This window comes from Canis lupus, chromosome 4 (genome assembly GCF_011100685.1).
Source record: "Canis lupus familiaris isolate Mischka breed German Shepherd chromosome 4, alternate assembly UU_Cfam_GSD_1.0, whole genome shotgun sequence".
Lineage (NCBI taxonomy): Eukaryota > Metazoa > Chordata > Mammalia > Carnivora > Canidae > Canis > Canis lupus.
Window position 1 is genome coordinate 15,295,347 of NC_049225.1, and position 25,544 is coordinate 15,320,890.

General features: G+C 44.5%; 1 long non-coding RNA gene across 2 annotated transcripts; it reads right to left on the reverse strand.

Annotated features, from left to right (window-relative positions):
* Nucleotides 1-312: 312 nt before the first annotated feature.
* Nucleotides 313-25,184, reverse strand: LOC119871460. 2 transcript variants are annotated; one of them, XR_005357888.1, is made up of 5 exons: nucleotides 25,025-25,184; nucleotides 24,645-24,723; nucleotides 22,112-22,174; nucleotides 20,046-20,170; nucleotides 313-1,706 (listed from the first exon to the last, which is right to left on the reverse strand). It is a non-coding gene; the product is annotated as an uncharacterized LOC119871460 (long non-coding RNA). The 2 variants fall into 2 exon arrangements; XR_005357887.1 differs by having other exon boundaries at nucleotides 316-1,706; nucleotides 20,009-20,170.
* Nucleotides 25,185-25,544: the final 360 nt, after the last annotated feature.

A 25,544-nucleotide genomic window follows, 5' to 3' on the forward strand; every position in this document is an offset into this window, starting at 1 on the left:
AGATGGGATAGTGGGGTGTGCTAAGTAAACAAAAGCAGGGAAGAGGAGAGGGAACGTGTGTGTGTGTGTGTGTGTGTGTGTGTGTGTGTGTGTGTCAGAGGGGGAGAAGGGTGGAAATTCAGAATGCCATTATGGCTAGAATATGTAACTAGGGAAGGTCTTGCTGAGAAGGGGATATTTGAGGAGAGATTTGAGAGAAAGAAAGAAAGAAAGAAAGAAAGAAAGAAAGAAAGAAAGCAAGCCAGCCAGCCATGGAGTTATCCAGGGAAAAGGGTTCCAGGCAGAAGAAAGAACATGTGCAAAGGCCTTGAGGCAGGGATGTGCCTGGCATGTTCCAGGAAGATCAAAAGGACCAGTGTGGCCAAGGCAGAGTAAATGAAAACAATAGAAAATGAGGCCAGGGAGGGCTTGGCTGGCATTGGTATTTGCTCAAGAGAACACTGACCCATGTTCCTGTTACCTGGGGTTCCACCTTCACAAGGGCAACACATCTTAAGAAGGCACTGATGGAAGAGTCTCTCCCTTGGAAAGACCATCTCACCTCCCATCCTCTCCATCCTGTAGAGAGGAAAACCCAGGCTTGGCGTTGACAGCGAGGCAGGTCACCGGAACCGGAAACCACCTAACTGACACTCCCTCAGCCCGCTGGAAGCAACCATGACGGTGGTGCTCAGAGCCCTTGCAGAGATGTGCTGTGGTCTCTCTGAGCTCATCACAGCACCTTCCTAGGCAAGAGTTTCAATTCAAGGTCATTTTTGGTTCCTTTTCAGTAGCAGACTCAGAACCAGATCTATTCAAGTGTAGGAACAGCGCAGACACATTAATAGCCAGACCCAGTGGGGGTTTTATTTTCCATTTCCTCCTCCCTCGTATTTATTTGTTTCTTCATCTCCTCTGTGTGGTAAAGGTGCCTTGTAGGATATTTTCAGATGAAGTTTAAAAAGGTATGGTGGAGAATGGAAGGTGTCACCCTATGTTGGAACCTACTTCTCTTCAGACACCCATCAGGCTGTCTGGAGTTGGGCTGCCTGGGTTCAAATCCCCATTCCACCATTGTCATTAGGGATGAGCCTGTCTGCTTCCAGTAAGCTTCTAGTGAGGATGGAATGAAATCATTTAATGCTATTTTAGAATTTAGCCAAAATTGGGGGCTGCCTCCTATTTCTGGAGTGCCATTGCAATGGGAAAGATGTTTCAGGAATCCTTAGAGGTATCCAAATGATGTGGTTGTCTCTGGGTTTCCACTTAGAGCATGATTCAGATATTCAGATATATCCTGTATTCAGTAGTTTCTCTACTGGACATTCTAGTCTTCCCCTGTTGGGTGGTCCCAGCCCCCCACACTGATAAGCCTCTCGAGTTCTTAGAGGTAGCCATGGGGAGGTCTCAGTCCTGTCTGTGGTCTAGGGAAGCAGTCAGTCCAGTGCCTCCAATGTGGAAGAGATTCCAACTACACTTACCGCCTCCCCTGGGAACAGATTCTGAGCTTTCCTTTCCGTGTGAAGGCATTGAGGTATGTTTGTGAATTCTCTGAGAGAAATGTGAGACAATAAGCAAGCGCCCTTCCTAGACAAGGAGGCCTTGAGTGAAAGAATCTACAGGCGTTATATTTTTCCTCCTTCAGTGTAATTTATCTTTTGGGAAAAGGACACACAGAATTTAGTGAATGTTGTTCAATGGTCACAGCTTATTAACTCCATGTGATCCTGTAGAAAGAAAAAAAGATCACCACACGGTTATGTCAGGAAGTCTTCCATGACTACGCTATAGCAGACACTCAGTATTACTATTGGCAATAGTAGAAATCAGTGAATAAATGACACATTAGTAACAGTTATCCCATTTTATAGGAACAGCCCAAACGATTGCCTTCAGATCACTGTCATTGGAAAAAGCGAGTCCTAGAAATGTTTCTGTAGGTCACTGACTTAAACAAATAATGTCTTTTTATTGGCTCAGAGGGCCATCTTTGAGATGACTTATCATGGTTCCTGCCGAAGTTTCAAAAGGCAGAACTCCTTCAAGTTATGATTTTTTGTGTTGCGCAGGCCTGTCAGCACACAGATTCAGTGTCAAATAGTAAAATGACTTTGACCCAAACTCCTGAAGTGCACTTAAAAACCATAGAAAGGATTCCTCACAGACCAGAAGCCTGGTGCAATGTGGATGTTGACCCAGCTCATCTCAGTTGTAAGTTTAGATTGAGATGTGTCAGGACTTTTTGAAAAATGCACCACAGGACAGATGAACCTGATTTAACGACAGAGACCCACCAATTCCGCTCCTCGTTCTATCCCCAAAGACACGCCCACCAAGACATCTGTGCAAGAATATTCATAGCAGCTTTATTCATAATAGTCAAAGCTGAAAACAACTGAACGTCTAACAGTATAGAACACATTGATTGTAGTATATATGTTCAACAAAGTACTACTCAAGAAATTATTGTTATGTACAGCAACATGATGGATCTCAAAACATACCGAGGAAAAGAAGCAGAAACAAAAACATACATGCTGTATGATTCCATGTGCATGAGGTTCTGAAGCAGCTAAAACTAACCTACAGAGATGGAAATCAGTGGATCTCCAGGTAACCTGGCCAGCTGGGGCAGGGAGGGTGTTAGGGAACCAGAAGGGTACAAAGGAGCCCACTGGGTTCTAGGATATTCTTGATCTTGATTGGGGTGATGCTTCCATGGGGAGATACCTATGAAAAATTCACCTTCTATGCATTTAGTATTTGTGCAGTTTACTCTGCATTAAGTTATACCTTGATTTTAAGAAAAAATATAAGGAGACAAACAAAAAATTAAATCTGGAGATTAACTGGATCTCAGTTTTCTAGGTGGCTTTTCTAAGATTCTGGGATTGTAAAACGCAAGATCTATGATTCCTCTGTGAGGAGAGAAAATGTGAATTCCACCTATTTCCATACTACCCAGGGGGGCTCCACACAGCATCGTTTTGCATTCCCAGAGTAACCTAAAGGGAAAACTTCACAATGTCTGGAACCCTTGACATCCTGCCAGTGAAGGAGGAGGATGCCTTCAAGTCCCTTGCAACAAGAACCCACTTGGGCAGCACTAACCTTGGCTTCCATATGGAACAATAGGTCTGCAAAGGGAAAAGTGAGGTCATCTACAACCTAAATCTGAAGAGAACCTGGGAGAAGCTTCTGCTGGCAGATCACACCATTGTTGCTATTGAAAACCTGGGTATTGTGAGCATCATATCCTCCAGGAATATCAGCCAATAAGCTGAGCTGAATTTTGCTGCTGCTCTGGGAACCACTCCTACTGTGGGCCACTTCACCTCTAGAACCTTTGCCAACCAGATCCAGGCAGCCTCCCCAGTGTCTTCTGGTGGTTACTGATCCCAGGGGCTAACCACCTATGGGAGGTCCTGCTTCATACCTCCTTCTACAGAAAGCCTGAAGAGACTGGAGAGGAAGGGCAGGTTGCTGCTGCAAAGGCTGCACCCAGGGGAATTTCAGGGTGAATGCACTGCCCTGGCTCTTGGGTTCCCTGCTACTCAATCTGAAGTTGGGGACTGGTCTGGAGGGGTGCCGGTGCCTCGGTACCTACTCAGCAGCTTCCTACTAAAGACTGGAGCACTCAGCCTGCCAGCTTCCACTGCCCAGGCCACCAAATGAATGGGGACAAACAACCATTGAGTGGTCTTAAGCTGCTCTTCCACAAAGACAAGCAAAATGCAAATAAGGTTGGGAAAAAAAAAATGAACAGTTTCTAAAAGTTGAAAAAAAATGTGAGTTCCATATGGTTTGATTTATCCCAGGATTACAATGTGGAATACTCATTCATCATTAGCAAACATCATGGAAATCTGCATGTCAGGCAGTGGGCTAGCTGCTGGCCATACAATAGGGCCATAAGACTGTTATGTCCCCTCCATAGAAGAGGGAGAAATGGTTCAGAAAGCAACTATGCACATAATTCCGTGTGACACAGGCTCTAAGAAGAAAGCATAGGAGAGATCTTCTATGAGAAAGAATAAAAGGTGGGCCTAGGAGGAAAGTCTCCCTGAGAAAATCACATATGAAGAGAGATATGAAGGCTGGAGAGGAGTGAGCCAGAAGAATAAGGGAGAGAGGTAGGGAGGGAAGAAAGGGGCAGAGGAGAGGGGAGAAGAGAGAAGCAGGACGAAGTCTTCAGTTCTCTGATCTGAGATTCTGGGAGAATTCTAATGTGGCTGAAATGTAGTGAGTGATGGGGGGAGAAAAGGGAAATGAAGCTGAGGGAGGAGGGGTAGATTGGGGCCAGGGTGTGGAGTACCAGGCGAGGATTAGGGTTCGGATCAAATGCCAAGTATAGTATGAAGAGTCGACATGTTCTAAGGGTTGTAAGATTTAGCTTACATTTTCAACAGATTTCCAAAGTTTCCAAGAAAAGAATAAACTAAAAATAAATAAGAATAGGGGCACCTCAGTGGCTTAGTGGGTTGAGCAACCAACTCTTTATTTTGGCTCAGGTCATGATCTCAGGGTCATGGGGTTGAGCCCCAAGTTGGGCTCTAGGCTCAGCAGGGAGTCTGCTTGAGATTCTCTCTCTCTCTGCCTGCCTCCCCTCCAGATTTCTCTCTCTCCCTCTAATCTCTTTCTATCTGTCTCTGTCTCTCTTTCCCCCTCCTATCCCATCAAACTCATGTACACACATTCACAGCAAACCCTCACACACTCACTCACTAAACCTTAGTTGTGATGAGTGTAGGAATGATGGCCCCACTACAAATCCCAATGCATTACTGAGTTCGGGGAAGGAAATCAGGAGTAAATGCTAGCCTTTACTCAACATCAACTATGTGCCAGGCATTGTGCCAGGTACTTTTAGCTTGCGTACTATGAGGGACTTGCATGTTTGTTCCTCCCCCTAAATTCATATGTCAAAATCCAAACTCTCATTGTGACGGTATCAGGAGATGGGGCCTCTGGGAGGACAGCAGGTGATGAGAATGGAGCCCTCATGAATAAGATTAGTGTCCTTCTAAAAGGCTCCTGGAGAGGTTCCTTGCCCCTTGCATCATGTGAGGACATATCAGGTGATGGCCATCCACTAATCAGGAAGCAGGCAGGTCCTCACCAGACACAGAACCTGCCAGGATCTTGATCTTGGACTTCCCAGCCTCTAGAGTGTGAGAATAAATTTCTGTTGTTTATAAGCCACTCAGCCAATGAATTTTTGTTATAATAGCCTGAACAGACTAAGACATATATCAAATTAGATATTCTTATTCCCATTTTAATAGGTGAGGAAAATGCAGCTTGAAGAGATTAATAATGATTGTATTGAAGTCTCATAGCTATTTTAAAGGGCAGATATAGGATTTGAATTCAGTATATGATGATCCCTTCATCAAAGGCATATGTCATTTTAATAACAAACATCAGGAAGAGTAATCCAAAGGAAAGACTCTCTAATGGTGAAATTTGAGACTCTAAAATACCTGGTTGAAGGCAAGTACCTTTAAGCATCAGTCCCCTAGCACTTACTATAGGTAACTCCTTACTCCATTCCAACTGTGACTGATCACAAGCCCAGCTCCATGCACAGGAGCTGGAGGCCTGTGACATCTGAGAGCAACCATAAAGAGGTTGGGGGTGGCTGCACAACCTCCAAAAGCAGTGACAGCAGAGCTGAGTTCAGCTCAGGTTTGCTTGGGCAGGTACAGCCTTGAGTAATTCTGTGGCCTCTTACACTGGGTTTCACTACGAGTCAGATCTGATCTAGCTCCTGCCTCTAGAAACAACACCACAGTCTTGTGGGAGAAAATCAGAAAGGCTATGAGAGGCTCACCAATCCTGGGTTTCTTTCTGCTTTGATGGTGATTTCACCCAATCACCATGAACAAATTTCTCTGGGGCAGACCAAGGACAAGATGTACCCCAGGACCTGTGTAGGAAGGCTGTATCAGCCAGAGTCTTATCAGAGAAGCAGAGCTGCTCGGAGTGACACAGAGCAAGGGATTTGTCCTAAGGATTAGACCTTTCACAACTACGTAGGCTAGTGGAGTCAGTTGTAGGTGGTTGCCTCTGCATCTGGTGGGGGCCTCAGCTCACTGTAGGTTAGCAGCTCTGGTGATCAAAACAGGACCCAGGACTTAACGTGAGGCAAGCAACCCAAACTGAAAGCACAGGAAGCACAGAGCCAAAAAGAATAGGCCGGGACCCGTGACAGTCTCTCCCAGCCAGCAACTTGGACAACACAGGGCACCTGCAAATCTCGAACCTTCTCCGTGGAGCCAGCTTGTGGCTCAGAGAGTCTGGAGGAGGAGACTGGGTGGGAGCTGGGGGAAGTGCAGGCTCAGGTGCTGCTGAACGCCAAAGAGATGAGCCACTGGGTCAGCGTGAGCTCGGGGCCTTGCCTGGCACCCTACACCAGTCTGCAGAGTTGCTGTTGCTTCCCCTCTGCCTTCCCGACACCAAGCCAATGCCTCTCGTGGCCAGCCCTGACCTGGCACCATGCAGGGAAGAGGATTCTGGGCAACACTGCCAGCTTGGCGAATTTGACGCAGAACGAAGCATAGCAAGAGGAGAGCTCCAAAGACAAGTAACCAGATAAACTAAAGGTTTTATAATGTGGGTGGGGTGGAAAGAGAATTCCTACTCAAAGCCGTAACACAACCCTGGCTAGGTCCTTCTACAAGAAACACTTGCAATTCAGGCATGGAGTGGGTTAGAGCTGGGAACAAATGAACAAACTCCGACGTGCCAGGCACTGTCCTCGGCATCTGAGGGGGGTGGCAGGGGGCGGGGTGGTGTACAGAGAGAGCTTTAAGACAGTATCCTGCTCTCAGGAGAAGGGAGATAAGATAGACATGATCTACAAAGACATTTACACATGGTACAGCCCTGGATGCCTACAGGAGACTTCCAAACTCGACCAGGTGTTTGGTTGGTAGAAGAGGCTTTAGCATCATCAGACTGAGTTCATACTCAGCCTTGCCCCCAACTAGATGTATGATTTGGAGCAATTTACTTAATTGCTCTGAGCCTTCATTCCCTGATTATACAGAGATAATAACAATACTTATTTCACTAGTTGATTATAAGCATAAAAATAGATCGTGTATGTGAAGTACTGGCACATAGTAGATTCTCAATAAATGGTAGGCATATTATTTATTTATTTATTTCATGGAATTTTTTTTTGCATATATTTTTATTGGAGTTCAATTTGCCAACATATACCATAACACCCAGTGCTCATCCCGTTAAGTGTATGGTAGGTATATTAAATTGTATTGTCATCATCATTATCACTGTTCCTTCTTGGACCCAATACCCAACTGAGTAAACATGTGGCTTTAGGGCCACAGACCCAACAATATGAAAAATACATGTGGGTGCCCAGTCCTTTAAAGAATCGGCACTTTAAGGGGTGTCTGGGTGGCTCAATCAGTTAGTCTCCAACTCTCAGTTTCAGCCCAGGTCATGATCTCATGAGTCCTGAGATGGAGCCCTGTGCGGGGCTCTGTGCTGAGCAGGGAGTCTGCTTGAGGATTCTCTCCCTCTGCGCCTCCCCATTCATCCTCTCTCTCTCTCTCTCTTTTTCTCAAATAAATAAATAAATAAATCTTAAAAAAAAAAAGAATCAGCAATTTGAATAAGCCAATGTATTTTGTGTATTTATATGTTCATTCAATAAAGGATATGGGCCTACTACCATGCAGGACATGGGCCAAAACATGAGATAAGTCTCAAATGACTAGTGTAAACAACATCCTTAGGAGTTGAAGTTCAGCAAACATGTTCTAGGATTTCCTACAGGACTCCAAAGGAAGGGAATATCACCATGGCTTGTAGTAGCCAAGGTTCAGAGAGCAAGCAGCATTGGAGTTCAGCTCTGAAGAAAGGGTGGTGTTCACTAGGGGAATTGGAAGGGGGGCACTCCTGGAGTGGGGCAGGACGTGAACACTGGGCTGGAGGCTGGAAAGCCCCCGGTGTGGTCAGAAGGGAGAGAGAGCAGAGCAGGTTTTTCAGGGAATAAATAGGCCAAGAAGTAGACTGTGCATTACTTTGCCAAGAACAGGAGTTCAGATTCTGACTCTCTGGGGCAGCAGAGAGTCATCGAACTTCATATAGACAAGGGGAACAATGAAAGCCAGGTTTCAGGAAAGCTAAAGTGTTAAAAGTCTATGGGCAGTCTTGAGTTGGGGACAGACTGTCAAAAGAAAGGCCAGTTGGAAATACTGATACTAACATGCAGGCAGCGCAGAGAGCTCTGAGCCGAAATGATAACAGTGCAAAGAGGAATGCAAGAAATATTTTGAAGGAAAGAAGCAATGGTTCATGGTGCCTACTTGCACACAGGAGCAGAAATGGTAAGTAGGAGTCAAAATGCCAATCCTGGGCAGCTTGAAGAGAAGCAGGGAACCTGGGGGTTGGGAGTAGAAGAGAGAAAAGAGTCTATATCCCATGTGGAGATTCAGTGAGTCTCACCAAAGATCTTCTCAAGCACCAAAGGGTACACCAAAGAGTAACCTGCCTGCAGGCTGGTTGAGAGCAGAAGGGATGGGTGTGAGAAAAGGATGGGATGAACTTGGGGGTGTCCCAATGCAGGGAGAGGCGGGAGGGACCAGAGAAAGAACAAGCAAAGCCCTAGCCTCCCTTCAACTGATGGAAGGGAAACAGCAAAAGCTTCCATATCCCTATAATTCTTTGAGATCCAGTTGTGCTCATTTCTATAAGAGAATCCTGCCCAACAGCTCAAAACAAGAGAAAATACAGACTATCCCAAACAAGAGAGAGAATTCTTCACTCAGGAAGAGTTCAGTTAGTGTCCACATGGGGGTCATCATGGCCACATTCAGCATCCTTTGGGAATCAGATGGTACATTCAAAGGGCAAAAGAGTGATCATAAAGGGGCTGTTTACAGAGACAGGCATCAGGGATGAACCATCCTCCTCAACCTGAAAAGGAGAAGAGGGAATGATGTTACCTGGAGCCTAGTGAGGGCCATAGAGCAAGTGGTTATAGGAGAACCAGCTACTGCCTTAACCTTCAATGGTCCAGGAGAGAACGAGAGCAATACATATACCTCAGCTTTGCTCTCCTCACACCTTCCCATTTCTTAAGAACAGTTCTCATTGGCCAAGCCCAAGCAGAAACCACAAGATAAGGAAGTGTAGGCAGAAAACGGTGAACAGACCTTGGGGAGAAAATGGCAAACCAGAATATTGACCCAGTAGGATTCCTTAGCTCAATGTCATCCCCTGAGAGAAAGTAGAAATGATTTGCTTTTATCACCTGTAGCACATATTTGTGTAACATTTTACGCTCCATAGAGTATCTTCACATAGATTCTCCCTTCTGAGTTACACAGCACCCCTGAATATCTCTTGTGCAGTAGATAAGACCATGCTATTCAGGTCAACTCTGAAGCCCGGAGAGGTTAAATGATTTATCCGCAGTTAGTCCAACGGTGAGTGAATTGTGAAGTTCGTATTAGAAATAAGGCTCTCTGACTCCTAATCCAGTGCTCCTCCCCAACTGTGAAATTAGTTTACCTGGGAAGATACCATTGCTGTCAATGACATTAGGAAATTGCTGTCCTGAATGTGGTATGACTTGTGGCCCCAGCCCGGCCGGGTGTTCAGGGCCTTCCTGAGTTGTTTTCAATAGGCAAATATTCCTGACACTTCAATTATCCCAATCCAAACAATGAACACACTGTGCAAGAAGCTTCATAAATTTCATTCAGTTGGATGCAATGAGAAAGCTTTGTGTGGATTCCCTTAAAAAAATTTACCAAACAAAACAGAGATTGTTGTAATGGAAACATCTAGGCTAGGAAAAAAAAGGCTCTGTGTTTTAGGAACCTAGCTCGGATTCTTTCATCTTCATCACTGTGTCTCGGCAGAGAAAGTGTCTTCTGTCAGGAACCCATGCCTTCCCTTCTACAAATCAAAGCAAGGCCTTCTTACACGTGGACAACTCTGAACTATGTTTGATAAAGTTTTTTTTTTTTAACTTTTCTACATTTGATGTCATGTCATTTCCATATACATCCTCTCAAGTCACTCCCTCTACCCCACTGTTCTGAGTTGAATTGTGTCCCCCAATCCAAATATGTTGAATTTCTAATGCCCAGTACCTCAGAATGCAGCCCTATTTGGAAATCGGGTCCATGTAGAGGTAATTAAATTAAAATAGGAAGGGGCCTATTCCAATATGACTGGTATTTTTTATTTTTTAAGATTTTACTTACTTATTCATGAGAGATAGAGACTGAGAGAGAGAGAGAGGCAGAGACACAGGCAGAGGGAGAAGCAGGCTCCATGCAGGGAGCCCGATGCGGGACTCGATCCCGGGACCCCAGGATCACACCCTGGGCCGAAGGCAGGCGCTAAACCGCTGAGCCACCCAGGGATCCCCCATTTCCCCTTTTTAAAGGATACCAGTAGGGGGTCCCTGGATGGCTCAGTGGTTTAGCACCTGCCTTCTGCCCAGGGTGTGATCCTGGGGTCCCGGGATCGAGTCCCGCATCGGGCTCCCTGCATGGAGCCTGCTTCTCCCTCTGCCTGTGTCTCTGCCTCTGTGTGTGTGTGTGTGTGTGTGTGTGTGTGTCTCATAAATAAATAAATAAATAAATAAATAAATAAATAACTTTTAAAAAAGGGGGAAATGTGGACACAAAGACAACCACCCAGAGAGAGAAAATGATCTGAAGAGACAGGGAGAAGATGGCCGTCCACAAGACAACGAGTGCCTGAGGCCACCAGAAGCTAGGAGAGAGGTCAGGAACAAATCCTTCTCTGGGACTTTTATGCAACATATACACACTTACATCTAAGAGGTAGCCCGAAAATGGTAGTTATTTTGTTGGAAAAACTCCAGGTTTTAGCAAAACATGTCCAAAGGGAATGTTAGGAAATTTTATATAAATTAAATATTATTCCTGTTTTCCACCTCTGGAGAAGATTTCTAGTATCAGTGGCTAGCGTGTTGTTATCTGAATTAGTTAGAACACCGGGTTACATGTAATAGAAAATCTATACCAAAGTGGTTTAAACAATAAAGATGACTTGGTTCCCACACCTGAAAATGCAGATGTAGTCTTGGCTTTAGGCATGGTTTGATCAAGGCTCTAGACTAATTTCTATGTGATTCTTTCAATCTTGCCTCTTTTGTATGTAAGCTCCATCCTCAGGCTGTCTTGCCTCATGATTGTACCTCCCACTTCCCAGAGGAAGAATGATCCTATGTCCCAGAATTCCCAGCAAAAGTCCTAGATGTGGTACTGATTATAGCATCCCTAACCAATCCTAAGGGAAAGCCAGATGCTGATTGGCTTGTGCCTGACCTGTGTGGTCCAATCGCTATGGCCAAAAATCTGGGACATCTTGCTGGCTTAGACCATTTAGGGCGTACTTCTGGAGCTGGAGGTGAGTGACCAGACAAGCCGGCAGCTACTGGGTAGAAGATGAGCAAAATGGATGAGGAGTCAGCACAGCAAGCAGTCCAGGACTAAACCTAACCTTTGCACATTACCCTTAACATACCAGCCTTACATAAAACCTTACCATATCAACACTGAGAATCTGACTTTTAGGAAACATGAGCTTGGGCTATGACCATCTGCTAGACTATGAAATCCAGAATATGAAGGTTTCTTTTCATATCTTAGGAGGGGTTGTGAGTAGAGGAGGTGAGATTGTATTTATTTTATTTATCAAGCACTGTTCCAGTTTCTATGGAGACATACGAAGTTATCTCAAAACGTAGTATCTTAAAATAACAATGATCATTTATTATGTCTCACTGTTTCTGTGGATCAGGAATTCAGGCCCGGTGTCATTGGGCCTATCTGTGTCATTGGACAGGGCTCAAGGTCCGCCCTGTGCTTGTAGTTATTAGATGGCCATGGCTTGAGTCTTTGCAGAGGCTTCTCTGCTCACCCATCTGGCACTGGCTCCTTGGCCATCCCTCTGTTCCTGTGTTTTATCTTCATGTGATCCTTCTAGTGTGGCAGTCTAGGGCAGGGATCCCAAGGTGCATGCATGTGTGTGTGTGCGTGTGTGTGTGTGTGTGTGTGTCTATATACATACACACAGAGAGAAAGAGACCTAAACATAGGTAGATCCACATGACCTAGACTCTTAAGCCAGCAGCTTCACTTCTGTAGCACTATGTCCATTGAGGCAGTCACAATGTCCCACTGGTTCAGGAGAAAGAGAAACAGACTCTCCCCCTTATCAGGGAATGGCAAGTTTCCCTTTTTTTTTTTTTTTTTTTAAGATTTTATTTATTTATTTGAGAGAAAGAGTGAGAGAGCATGCATGAATGGGGGAGGGGCAGAGCAAGAGGGAGAAGCAGACTCCCCACTGAGCAGGGAGCCCAATGTGGGGCTCGATCCCAGGACCCTGGAATTATGACCTGAGCCAAAGGCAGACGCTTGACCCACTGAATCACCCAGGCGCCCCAAGGGAATGACAAGGTTATTGAAGAGCATATGGGATCAAAAAACCACTGTGTCTGTGTACGGACAATATAATCTGCCACGCTCAGAGCATTTGTACACTCTACAGTGTTCTGAGTACATTACAAATATCAACTCATTTAATGAGCTTGGGCACTAGACTTTCTCTTACAGATAGCAGATGGTGTATCCGTATGTGCTGGGTCCTCACTGTTTCAGCATCTAGGAGCTCAACTTCCAAATGCCAAGACTTGACCTGAGACCTTCTGCCTGCTGTGTTCTGGCGTGCCAGATATGTTGGGGAAGAAATATCCTCTAGGAGTGGCCTCCAACTAGTAACCGACAGGAGTTGGTGTATACCTTTCCTGGCCCCCTTGAGCCTTGGTTGGCAGGGTGGGGGGTTAATTCTGAGGCATGCGTTCTAGCATGATCTCTTAAGTTCCCTAGGGGCATTGAGCTCCTGTGGACCATAGTGGTGACCTGTGTGATAACACAATTTGATCGGCTGCCTTCCTTTCCCTGCTGTCTCTCTACCATAGTACTGGTGTTTCCCATACCTCCCAAATAAACTAGGTGGGTCTGAAACTTTTGGTGGGGGAATCCCAAATGAATCCCAAACTTTTAACTGGCCCAGTTAGAGCCTGTTAGGACTCAGCTAGGACTTCAATTCCAGATTACAACTGAAGGTAGCTATGAGAAGTGCTTTCTTAGCACCTTAAACTATGTGACATTAGAGAAAAGGCAATGCTGAAGAAAATAAAAAGCCCTGGGAGAGGAGATGGAAAATGTCCATTTCAGACTTGAGATGCTCAAAGGTTACATCCACCAAACACTTATCAAGCTTCTGCTGTGAGCCAGGCATCACACTAAATGCTAGAGAACCGTAACTCTCTGATTCTGAGACGGGCATGAATATTCCTGGCCAATCTCTCCCTCAAGGGCATTGTGGAAATCATAGTGAGGCTTTTAGATGAGAAAGCCATCCTCCAGTGTAAGGCTCATTTTGGTAGCACTATTTCTGGGACTTCAGGATGAACCACTGCAGATGGGCCAGGGTGATTGTATTAGTCAGCTAAGGCTGCCATAACAAAATGCCACAGACTGAGTGGCTTACCCAGCAGAAACTATTTTCTTTCTGGAGGCTCAGCCCAAGATCAAAGTGCCAGCCAATTCAGTCTCTGGTGAAGGAGTCTTCCTGGCTAACGGGAGCCATCTTCTTCCTATGTCCTCACATGGTAGAGAGAGGTGGGGATGGGAGATTCAGAAAGGGAGCAACAGAGAGAGAGACAGACAGAAAGAACATGCACAAGAGCACTAGTTCTCTGGTCTTTTCCTTTAAGGAGTTAAAGATTAGTGTAATCTATCAGATCAGCCCCCCACCATCTCATTTAACCTTAGCTACTTCTTTATAGGCTGTATCTCCAAATACAGTCACATTAGAGCTTGAATGTACTTTTGCAGGGTCTCAACCCAGTTCATAGCAGTGAGATTCTGGTGCAGATTTCTGCAGGTGTACACACCTCTTAAAGCATTTGTGTTTGGTTGAATTAGCAATTGTAATCATCATCTGTGGCAAGTTAAGATGGAAGCACTTTTGACAAAAAGGAGAGTTTTAAAATGTAAAGGGCATAAATATTGTGTGATCGGTTGGCCCAGTACCCCATCTCGAAGAAGCGCTTTCAACTACCTCCCAGGGCAATCTGTGCTGCTCCGTTTGTGGGAGGGCAATCTGAGTTAAAGAGCCTTCACTAAAACATCCTCCACTTTTTCCCAGAACCCAAAGTTGTTTTCCTGGGAACATGCTGTCTCACTTATTCTCCAGCCTCCTGAGTGATACTTGTGTGATAAAAAATGATATAAATGAGAAGCATGCTACTTTGGCCAAACAGCTGGATACATAAGCGGAGGATGGAGCCAGTCTTGGACTTGAAGCCAGAAACTCTGATTCGTGAATCTCATCATTGCCCCTTTTCTCTCTTTGCATAGACTAATCAACAGTCATTTACTTTATAATGACAGAACACTTTTTAGGTGTTAGGCACTGTGCCATCTGCTTTTCACGAGGCTCTGCCTTCAGCAGCTAACAGAAATGAGATGAGATGAGAAGGCAACAGGACCAGGCCATTGTAGTGGACCTGTGGACACCCTGGACGTACTTATCAGGCTGCACCTGTGAGAGACCCTTTACCACATTTCACTGACAGCCTTTTACTCAGTCTGTATCGCTCTGATTTCTTCCTGAGGTTTTCCCTGACAGCACAGGGACAACCCTCTGTCAACGCCCAGCCTTCCACACTCTGATGGAGAATTCTGAAGTAGGTCACACAGATTCCCAGAGAGTCCTTAAAACGATTGTGCAGCAGTGGTAGCCCACATTTTACCAGACACTTTTTTGACTTCTCTCCCTTCTTTGTCTCATCTTCCACACTTTGTCATTTGTGGGTTCTAAGATTCTTTTCCCAAATTAACTACCTGAACCCAAGCCTTTGTCTTGGCATCTTCTTTTGGGGGAACTCAAACTGAGGTAGTCATTTGCTATGGTCAGCAAGTACTTAGCACATGTACCACCCTCTCCTTCCAGTGCTCCTGACAGACATACATATTGACCATGGCTTATTCCCATTGAATCTGAAAAATGTCTTAGAATTCTCTGCAGCCATTGGTTGCTGACCAGTATTGGTATGTGGGATGAAATCCACTTCCTATCCCCACCATAAAGAATAAATGCTAAAGGAGCAGTAGTCAGGAAATGCTTTAGGAGTTTAGGAGCAGGACAGTTGGACTATGGTGGGTTAGAGAGAGGAGAAAGTATCCATGGTGGTAGGACCTGTACTGAACCTTGAAAGATTGCCACAATCCTGACAGAGCTTCCTGGGTGGTGAATAACAACCAGCATAAATAGGGGGAATGTGCCTGGCATATTCAGAAGGCAGAGAAGCATTTATATTGGCTCTACCAGATGGATTATGTCGAAGGTTCTTAGAACTTTTTCCTGCAAAACAGGTGTAGGTATAGTTTCTTGATCTCCTTAATTCCGGTGATTCTTATCTTTACCCAACTTCACCCAACTGTATCAAACTTTGAAACAGCCCCCTCAACAGTCTTGAACTCTGAATGTTGTCTTTCTTCTTTTCCTCTCTGGATCTCTCCTTCACAGTGCTTATTTCTTCCTATCAACCTCCATAATGATGGGCATAAATTATGAAGATGGTTCAGAAATTTCTGTCTATCCTTCATTTCAGTTACCTGATGGAAATTTCCATCTGGCTGTCTTAACGGCCACTCGATGTCAACATGCCCAAAGTCAAACTCATCTTTACCTATAAAATAGAATGGCTTGCTGCTTCCCTTGTTTTCTGAAGGGTACCATCATTCCTCTATCTGTCAACCATGTTCTGAAAACCCAAGAGGGAAGAAAATGATACTACATAGAATGCCAGGTACCACAGTTATCATCACCCTCCAGTCTCATTTAATCCTCACAACAGGCAAGGGGGTAGACAATATTGTCTCCATAAGTGAGAAGACAGGGGCCAAGAAGAGATAAAGAATTTGCCTGATATTGGAAAGTGAAGCTAAAAGTAGCTTTAAAAAAAATAGGACTGGGATTTAAACTCAGGTCTGTTTGACTCTAAGGTTTGTGTTCTCATCATTCTTCACCAAGATCTTTTATTTTTCTCCTGAAATAACTCTTGCATATGTCTATTTTTCCATTTCCCTCCTACCACTCCCATCTAATGTCACACCCCATGGGGGGGAATCTCTAACAAGTCTCCCTGCTTCTAACAATCAAGGGCAGCAGGTGCACACAACATAGCAGTAGTAGATGTGTGCTACGGAGAACCTGATGTACATCCTGCCTAATGCATGGTCTCTGGCCTGAGAAGAATTTACAACTCAGCAGAGACTATAGGAAAGAGATGGTGGGAGGAATGTGAGAGGAAAGGGTAGGAGGTGGAGAGAGGGGAGAAGGGAATTGGGTGTGGGCTATGGAGAGAATCTGCCAGTCTCATGGTTTGCTATGGAAACCTTTGGTCTGCTCTGTCCCAGTCTATTTCTGGGCACTCTTCCTCACCCCTCCCTGCTATCCACACAGGTACAACATGGGCAACCATGACTGTAGAATGGGACTTACTTCCCCTAACACCTTCCTAAATGCAAAACCAAGCAACCTAAAGAAGCACTTCTAGAGAGTGTTTATAAACATTGGTTATATTTCTTTTTAATATTACTAGCTAACATTGTCAAGCTGTTACAAATGGGCTAGACTCTGTGCTAAGCACTTTCTAGGCATTGTATTATTTAATCCACACAACAACCACATTCTGCAAAGAGGCAGGTTAAGCTCACAAAAATGTACCCGGGGTCCCAAGGTTGAAAGTGCCAGTTCTAGAGCCCTGTATACTTCCCCACATATCCTCAGGGGGAAAAAATGTTTTGTCACAAAAGTAACATAGTCACACTGTCTGTGTGTATGTGGTGATTATAAAGTATAGATAAACAAAAGAAAATGAAAAATCCTATTAAGTACCTCACCATCCAGAAATAGTTACTGTTAACATGTCAGTAAACTGCTCCTGGATTTCTCTATGGCTATACATACTATTCTTCTTTAATGAAAATAGAATTATACAGCACATATAGTTTTGTAACTTTTGCTCATAAAACAGTGTATCATATATTTCTTATCATTAAAATAGTCTTCTATGCTATGGGAGGCTGTATAGAGCTGCTAGATTCCTTTAAATGGATGTACCACAACTTTTTAAACCAGTATTTATTGCTAGACATTTAGGGCTTGGATTTTGTTTGGTTTTTCAGGCTTGCACTCTTGTAATTAATTCTGTGATGGGCATCTGTATGGCCAAAGCCTTCTGAACAGACTCCTCACAGCCTCTTCCAAATCCGTCAACACTCCGTAGTTGGAGGGAACCTGGCTTTGGCTCATCTACCAGGAGCGCTCCTCCCCACCCTCCACTTAAAGTCTCTCCAGTCTCAGCTGAAATGGAGTTTCTTCAGGAAGCCTTCCAAGACTGTCTGGATTGGATCAGGTCCCTTGTTTGTTTGTGCTTGTGGCTCCTACACAGCTCCTTTGTTGCATTTAACATTTGTGATTCATTAATTGGTCATATAATTCTTTGTCTAATGGCAGTCTTCCCTAATAGATTATAAGTTTTGTGAGGGCAGCATCTGTGACTCCATTTTTCACCATGCTATCGCAGAGCATACCAAGAGCATGCAGTAGGTACTTAGTACCTTTGAAGAAATATATGAATGAATCTTTGTGGACACCCTCAACTATTTTCTTAAGTAAAGCCAAAGCATGGTTCAAATAATAGGTACATTTCTATTATTTTTCAAACATTGTTCAATTGTCCTCTAGAAAAGTAGTGATTCCTATACCATCATTAGTGTGGATATAGAGTGCAGGTCTCCCTTTTGTATGCCTTCAGAAAAACTATCACTTATTTTTTAAATAGCCAGTTAAAAATGACTGCCAAATTACATCAATACTATTGGAGTTGATCCCCAAAATCAAGTTATGTATAGACAGGACAGTTGGTTACTATTTTACAAAATCTACTATGAATTCACTGAGCAGATCTTTCTGGTTATATATTTATTATGACCATATGATATTAGTTCTACTCTCAGATCCTAGGTTACCTGATTCTTACAATGATAACTAACATTTGCTGTGTATCTGCTACATCAATACACCATGCTCATGCTTTTCCTGCATTGTCTCATTTAACCTATGCACATCTTTAATGAAATGAATATCATGATGACTGTCAATCGCAGATGAGTTACTGAGGCATAGGGAAGTTAGATGACTTGCCTGAGGTCACACAACTAACCAGTAATGGCATCAATATTTGAATGTATGCAGCCTTGAGTCTAAAACCTATATTCTGAGCTAAGCATTGCACAGTTCCCAGTTTCAACAAATAGCCCCTACCTTTTCAGATCGCACTTTCAAGATGCTTTGAGCTAAAAAAAAAAAAAATCCTGGATCTGACATTATTTCAAAATTGTCCTTCTAGAGACAACTTAAGGACCTACTGTATGCCATATATCTTATATCAACTCCTTTTCCGTATTTTTATTTCAGTGTTATTTTTATTACCATTTTACAGACAACAGACTGAGGCTCACATAAGTTATGTAACTTGCCTATATAGCTAGGAAGCAGTAGAACCAGAATCTCAATCTACGACCTATAACTCCTTGCCAGCTTCCCCAGCTGACTCCCAGCTATTACATGTTGCTTATTCATTAACCACTTCTTTTAGCTAAGACTTTTATGAAATAAACTCATCTGCTGGGAAAGGTACTTGAATAAGACACAGAAGATTCTAGTTCCAGTGGTGCCACTGACTAACTTTGTGATCTCGGGCACAGAGGAATCATGAGTTCTAAAGGCCCTTCCCCTTCTGAGGGTGCCTGGGTGGCTTAGTTGGTTAAGCGACCAACTCTTGATTTCCTCTCAGGTCATGATCTCAGGGTCGTGAGATGGAGCCCCGCATCAGACTCCACACTCAGTGTGGTCTCTGCTCAAGATTCTCTCCCTCTAAGCCCCCTGCCCCCTACTCACACACACATTCTCTCTCTTCCTCCCTCTCTCTCTCTCAAGAAAATAAATTAAATAAATAAATAAATAAATAAATAAATAAATAAAGCCCTTCTACTTCTAAACTCTGCAATCCCATGCACCACTCAGTGGGAAGAACATTGTCTCTGACACCAGAAAGATCTGCTCTCAAAATGCCACTTGCCACTTTCCAGCTGATGGATCTCGGTCATGACGAGATTAATTAATTTTCCTCATCACTGAAATTGAGCTATTATGTTCCTTGCTGTATACTGATGAGAATTAGAGCTAGCACATGGGACAATTCCTGGTGCATAGCTGGCATGAGTGGAGAAGAGTGGCGCTGGCGCCAGTGCTGGCTGTGCTGGTGGCTTGCCGTGGGTTCCCTCCATCACCTGTGTAAGCCTCACCCTCACCGTAGGACTCTGCACAAGCATTCATCTCTGCTCAAGTTAACACACACTCATACCTTTGAACTTTCCTGTGACTATGGTACAAACTTTTCAGTCTACCTTCAGGTGACATTCACTCGTACGGAAAATCTGAAATTGTACAGTCAGAGTTGCGTAACTGTGAGGCTGGCCTATAAAGGAAGCCGCCCTTCTCTTCCTCCTTCAATTTTTTTTTCAGCAACTTGAGGCATTCCCCTTGTGGGCGTGTGATCTCCCCAAAGGCAGCAATAGCTCAGGCAGCCACAACCACAGGCCTCAGCCGCTGCAAGGGAGTGTGCAGAGCACCTGGGCTCCTGCAGGCCCAAAGCTCCAGAGCAGTTCCATCTGGTGGCTGCCTGAGAAAAGGCTGGCTGAGCTTACAGGTGTCTGGGCTCACTCAGAGCAGCGAGCACGCAGGAGCTGGCTGTCCTTCCCTGGTGCAAAACTGACTCTCAGAGAACCTCAGTCAAATACCAGTGTCCCAGAACCCCAGACACTGGAAGAACCAGCACAGTCAGATGACCCTCTGCCCACTCAAAACATACCCTTGGCTATGGTCCAGGTAGGAAAGTGAAGTGTTACCATGTCAGTGCAGGGTCATGTTACACGGATAGCAGAAAGGTCTAATTTCAGCAATAGGATGAGAGCTATAGAAATGTGCTGTCTTCTATCTGGTGGTCCTTAGCCCTGGTCACACTTCAATATCCCTAGGAGAGAAAAATGGGCCAAAGATGTGGGCAAATATCATGATAGCTAATTCTTACATCAAACTCAGTATGTTCCAGACACTTAACAATCTCTAAAACCCCAAAGGGTAGATAACATCATTATCTTCACTTCACACATGAAGAATGGGGGTAGGGGGCAAGGGGTTAAATAACTTGCCTAAGGTCACACAGCCAATAAGAGGCAAGGGCAGAGTTTGAATCCACATAGCAGCTTGGTTTCAGGCACTAAACTCTAAACCACTATGTTTCACCAAAGAAAAATTTCAAAGGACTGATCAAAATATGAAAAAAAAAAAATGCTTAACCTCACCAGTGACCAGGAAGACAGTGTAGTGAAGTGGGCATGTGCAAACACCCTTAGAGTATACATTGGCCTTTTCAGAAAGGTGATTTGTCCAGTTCTATCAGAGTGTACACTGTGAATTCCACTTGGCAGGATCCCACTTCCAGGGATCTATGCTTCTGGAATACACAAAAAGCTTTACGTACGAGGATGCTCCATATGGTGCTGTCTGTGCGAGATCTCTAGTCATGTCTGTATGTGAGCACCTGGCACTTGTTAGGCATGCTGGGACTATTTACAGAAATATAAGAACAATAAGTATTTAGTTAGCTAAATAATGATATGTTTGTCCACGTACTTCAACACTGCTACTAACAACTCAGTAGAACAAGTGTGACCAGACCTGAGTTCTGCAAAACTAAAAGAAATGAGAAAGACTCTTCTGTTCCCAGCTCTTTGTGCCAAGAGGATGGCTGCTATGTTATCCTGGCCTCCCTGTTCTGGGAGTCCTGATTCGGTTCAGCCAGTGGGACACATAAGCAACACAAAAGGAAGAGTGAAAGATTGGAGTCCTGATTCCCCTCTCTTCCCCCTCCATGACAAGTTGTAGTTTCCTGAGTGGTTGAAATTCCTTGCAGCCTCAGCTAGCCTCAGCTCTCTCTGAATGGTGCCTCTCTTTTATGGCGATGACTCACACTGGGTTGGTGACACCTTTCCTTCCCCCTCAGGTCTCAAAGAGGAAACAGTTCCCATTGTTGCTAGTCTCTGGTTGCATCACCATCCCCGTTGCTTCCACGCACCTGCCCTCACCTCTGTAGCTATACCCCCCACCCCCACCGCCAGTTGAAGCCCTGGAGTTCACCATTCATTTTGCTAGGATCCTAAGCAATTCAACCTCAGAATTTCATCCAGTGCATATTTATGGAGCACCAGTTATGTTCTAGGAAGTCAATCTGGTACTGGTGGTACCAGCATAAGGAAGCCAGTCCTTTCCACCTGCTGGCTTAGAGGAGCACTTCTAGCAGAGATTTCCCATGGGCCTAAAACAGGACTTCTTCCTCCAGATTCAGTCAGGGCTTAGCTCTTTTCTAGGGGAAAAGGAATGAAGATGGTGTACATTCTGTGCAATTAGTTCTTGCTTAGATGTCAGTACCAGATAAAGCTGAATTCAGTTAAAACACCTATGCTTCTAGAAAGCTCCTATGAACTTTATCCAATAGGACAAATGTAGTGAGTTCAAGGAGGCCAGAGGGAGCTAAGCAGAAGTAAACCTGCTTCTCCTTAAGTGTCCCCCTTTCAGAGAAGGCCACCCCCAACCACCTCATCCCAAACTTAGAGCCCTAAAATCTCTTCTTCATATCTCAAAACCTCCCTCTGGTTCACCCTCTCTTACCCATCATCATTTGTATTGCCTCGGTACAGGTACAGGTCCTTACCTTTTCTTGTCTTGTTTGTGATGGGCATGAGGAGTGGATTGTGTCCTCAATGCCTGGCACCATGTCTGGCATCTGGTGGGTCCTCAGTAAGGTTGATTGCATGACGAAAAGTCTATCACAGTGGCCTCCCACCTTTCTTCCCCCAGCAATATATCCTCCCTCCTACCCCATGAGATCTTTCTAAATCAGAGATATGCTCACATTATTACTTGAAGTCCTTCAGTGGTCTACCATGGCTCTTAGCTAGGGGTCATCAAACTTTCTCTGTAAAGAAAAAGCAGATATTTCAGGTTTCATGGGCCATGTAGTCTGTTGCAACTCCTCAACTCTATTGTTGTAGGGTGAAGTAGCCATATATGATACATGATGAGTGAGCTTGGTTGTAGTCTAATAAAACTTGATTGACATAAACAAGGGGTGGACTAGATTTAGCTCACAAGGTGCAATTGCTAACCCTGCTGTAAGCACATCCAAGCTGTCCTGCATGGCCTATGGGCAGCTCATGGCCTGGCTTTGTTTAGCTTTGTCTCCTGGCACTCCTATTTCACACACCACTCTCCATCTTCTTACAATCCATCAAATGTGCTATGTGCCTTCAAGTATCTGTGACTTTACACTTGTTCTTCCTTTCTAGAAATCCCTCTGCCATCTGTACACCTCTGAAACATGTCTTTCAAAACCCCTTGCTTGTTGATGTCTTCCCTATGTATCCTCTTCACCCCTGCCCTGGAGAGTAACCTTGCCTTCCTTTTGTTGCCTGTTTGCTCCTGCTTCCATGATTGCACTTAACCCTCTATCTTGGCATTGCTTCTTGACATACCTGTGTCCAATTATGGAAGGGGACAAAGCCTCATGCAGAGATGCTTAAGAAATGTTGTTGAATTGATTAGAAGTCAAGGTACCTTTCAGTATAGTGATTCCAGGTTTTCCAGAGACAATTGCAGTTGGGCTTGCGGCCCCAACATTATTATTAATTAGTGCCTCTTTCCACTCTCAGAAATCACCCATGTTTATGATAAATGATATGGTTGCCCCAACTTTCAGCATCCTTTGAACCACAGTGCATAGGTGGCTGGGCTGCCTGCTTAGCCTGTCCATGGGACCAGCAATAGAAGAACTCAGGTCTCCTTGCCAGTGTCGGCCAGCAAATCTGCATCCCTGTCTTCTGAGGGCCTTGGCCTAAAGAACTGTGGAGCCAGGTCAAAGAGCTTGCCAATGCAAGTTCAAAAGCCTGTGCACACATAGCCCAGTGGGCTAGGGCCAATCAAGGCACCCAACTTTAGTAACACTTTCAAGAAGGGTATAGTCCAATCGTGACCAGTTACCCCTGCCCTATCAATGATGCAGAACAACTCTAACTGAAGCCAGAACAGTGAGGAGAGAGCAACAGGATTTCATGCTCAGTGCAGGAAATCCTTGAAACCCTGATCCCATCAGAGGCAGGTCATTCATGGTATACCTGTCTGTACAAAGAGGGGGATACTTTATTATAGCCACCATCCCTCATCAAGGGTCAGAGGAATGGATCCTGGACAAGGTGTCCAGAAAAGAGAAAGAGAAATGCTGAATGACTATTTCCCCCCACGCCTCCTCCACTTGTTTGACAAGCAGTCTGGTTACCCTAGCCTCTTTCCTGAACTTCCTCCCTCCTCCCCCGCACCTCAGACACTTCCATCTCTGTTCCCCGGGCCCCTCACAAGAATACGAAATGGCCACCCGGATGTGGGGCTGCATAAGGAGCCCTTGGTTCTTTGAAATCTATCTCAAATCCAGGAGTGGTTCCCACAGCTCTCGCAGCTCTGAAAGCAGAGCAAAAGGCAACAGAATGCATTTACCAAAAATGCGCCTCTCTGCATGTAAGTCTCGAGGAGTTATATCTATACAACCATCTCCCCAAAGCTGCCCTCAAAAAGGTCAGCCTTATTATTTCCAAGAGACTTCAAGGTTCTAACTCGTGACCTTGAATCTATGCTCCTGACTTTTTGTTTAATAAGTCATTTGAGCAGCTTTTGAATAATTCCCACCCCGATCCTGGCTACATTCAGTTTTTCCAAAGGGACGTGCCTCCCTCATTGTGGATCAGGCAATGCCCTGCTGATAAGCTAAAATTCAAACTTTGAAAACAAAGTGATCACTAGCAGACTTTCAGAAGGATTCTGTGCATGATGAGCAGTTTCTTTACAAATTGAAAGTGCTCCTGAATTTCTTAAAGCAGAGACATTCGGGAACCCCTGCCAAATAAGTACTATCTCTCAAATTACAGCAGAAGGAAAACAGGAAATAATTTATTCCAAATTTCTTAGAAACACTCCTTCTTTGTCCTCCATCTCCACTTACATTACATAGAACACAGGTGTGTGCTTGAACTACAACCAAAAAAAATAAAATAAAGTAAAATTCTGCACCAACGAATATGACAAAACAATTTGGTGGTGAAAGTTGTGAATTCTGAGACTTTTCAGCAAATCAATGATTTATTGCCGACCACGCACAAGATACTCCATAAGCTTAGACTAGAGGGTCATAGCTGAACGAGGAATGCTCCCTGTTCTCATTTGGAGGATAAATAAGAAGGAATACAAATAATTTATATAAGACAGAGAATGAGCTATGAAATCTTGAACAATTTATGCAATCTTACTAAATCGGCTTCCTCGGCAATAAAAATGGAAGTCAGTATCTCAGAGGATCTCCATGAGGATTAGAGGAGATGATGCGGGTCAAGAGTACATACCGTGCCAGGGAACAGAACAGGCCATTGTCAGGTGTTAGCTGTCTGGCTCCTGCAATTCTCATCTATCCACATGTGTCTTCTGTGCTCATTTCAGAAAGTAGAAAGAAGAGATTATTCAGTTAGGAGAATCAAGGAAGGCTGAGTGGAGGAAATGGAATGTGAGAGGGTCTTTAGGGAGGGGAGATGGGGTCGGGGAGGAGGAGTCCAGGCAAAGGGGGTGTGTGAACTGCCGCAGGAGGAAGTATAGTTCAGCAGGACCCTAGGCCAGGTACTCAAGGCTGTGGACAGGTCTAGCTGGCAGGAAGGATATCTAACAGGAAAAAACAGGAGGTATGTCTAGGAACAAAGTTTGAGATCAAACTTTGAAGGAAGTTTTTTACCTTCCCAGCTGAGAGGTTTGAGTGTTACGCTGTAGGTCATAGGGAGCTACTGAAGGTTTCCGAAGAGAGGAGTAATATTCTGAGTTATATGTGTGATCCGTCTTTCTGGTAGCAGTGGACCAAATGCAGAACAGCAAAGAGACTGATCAGAAGGCTATGTTAATAGCCAGGGGTAGGAGGTAACAATGGCTAAGGGAACTCAGAGACTATAGAATACGAATGAAGGAGACATTCTGGAGGATCCTAATTTCAGGATGGCCAGAGTCAGCTTTCAATAATTTGCATTTCAACCTTGGCTATGGATGCCATTAAAGAAGGTATAGAACCCAGGAAGAGGAACCAGTCCAGGGGCCAAGTGAGAAGACATTTGTAGCTCTTTGAGCCTGACTCAAAGCCTTCTACTGACAAGAAGACCTTGGATGGAAAGAACTCTGTTTCCTCATCTGTGAAATGGGGATATCTGAATATATTCCATAACTTCTCACGAACAGCTTTCCTGACTTTAAGTCTGGGCTTCTCA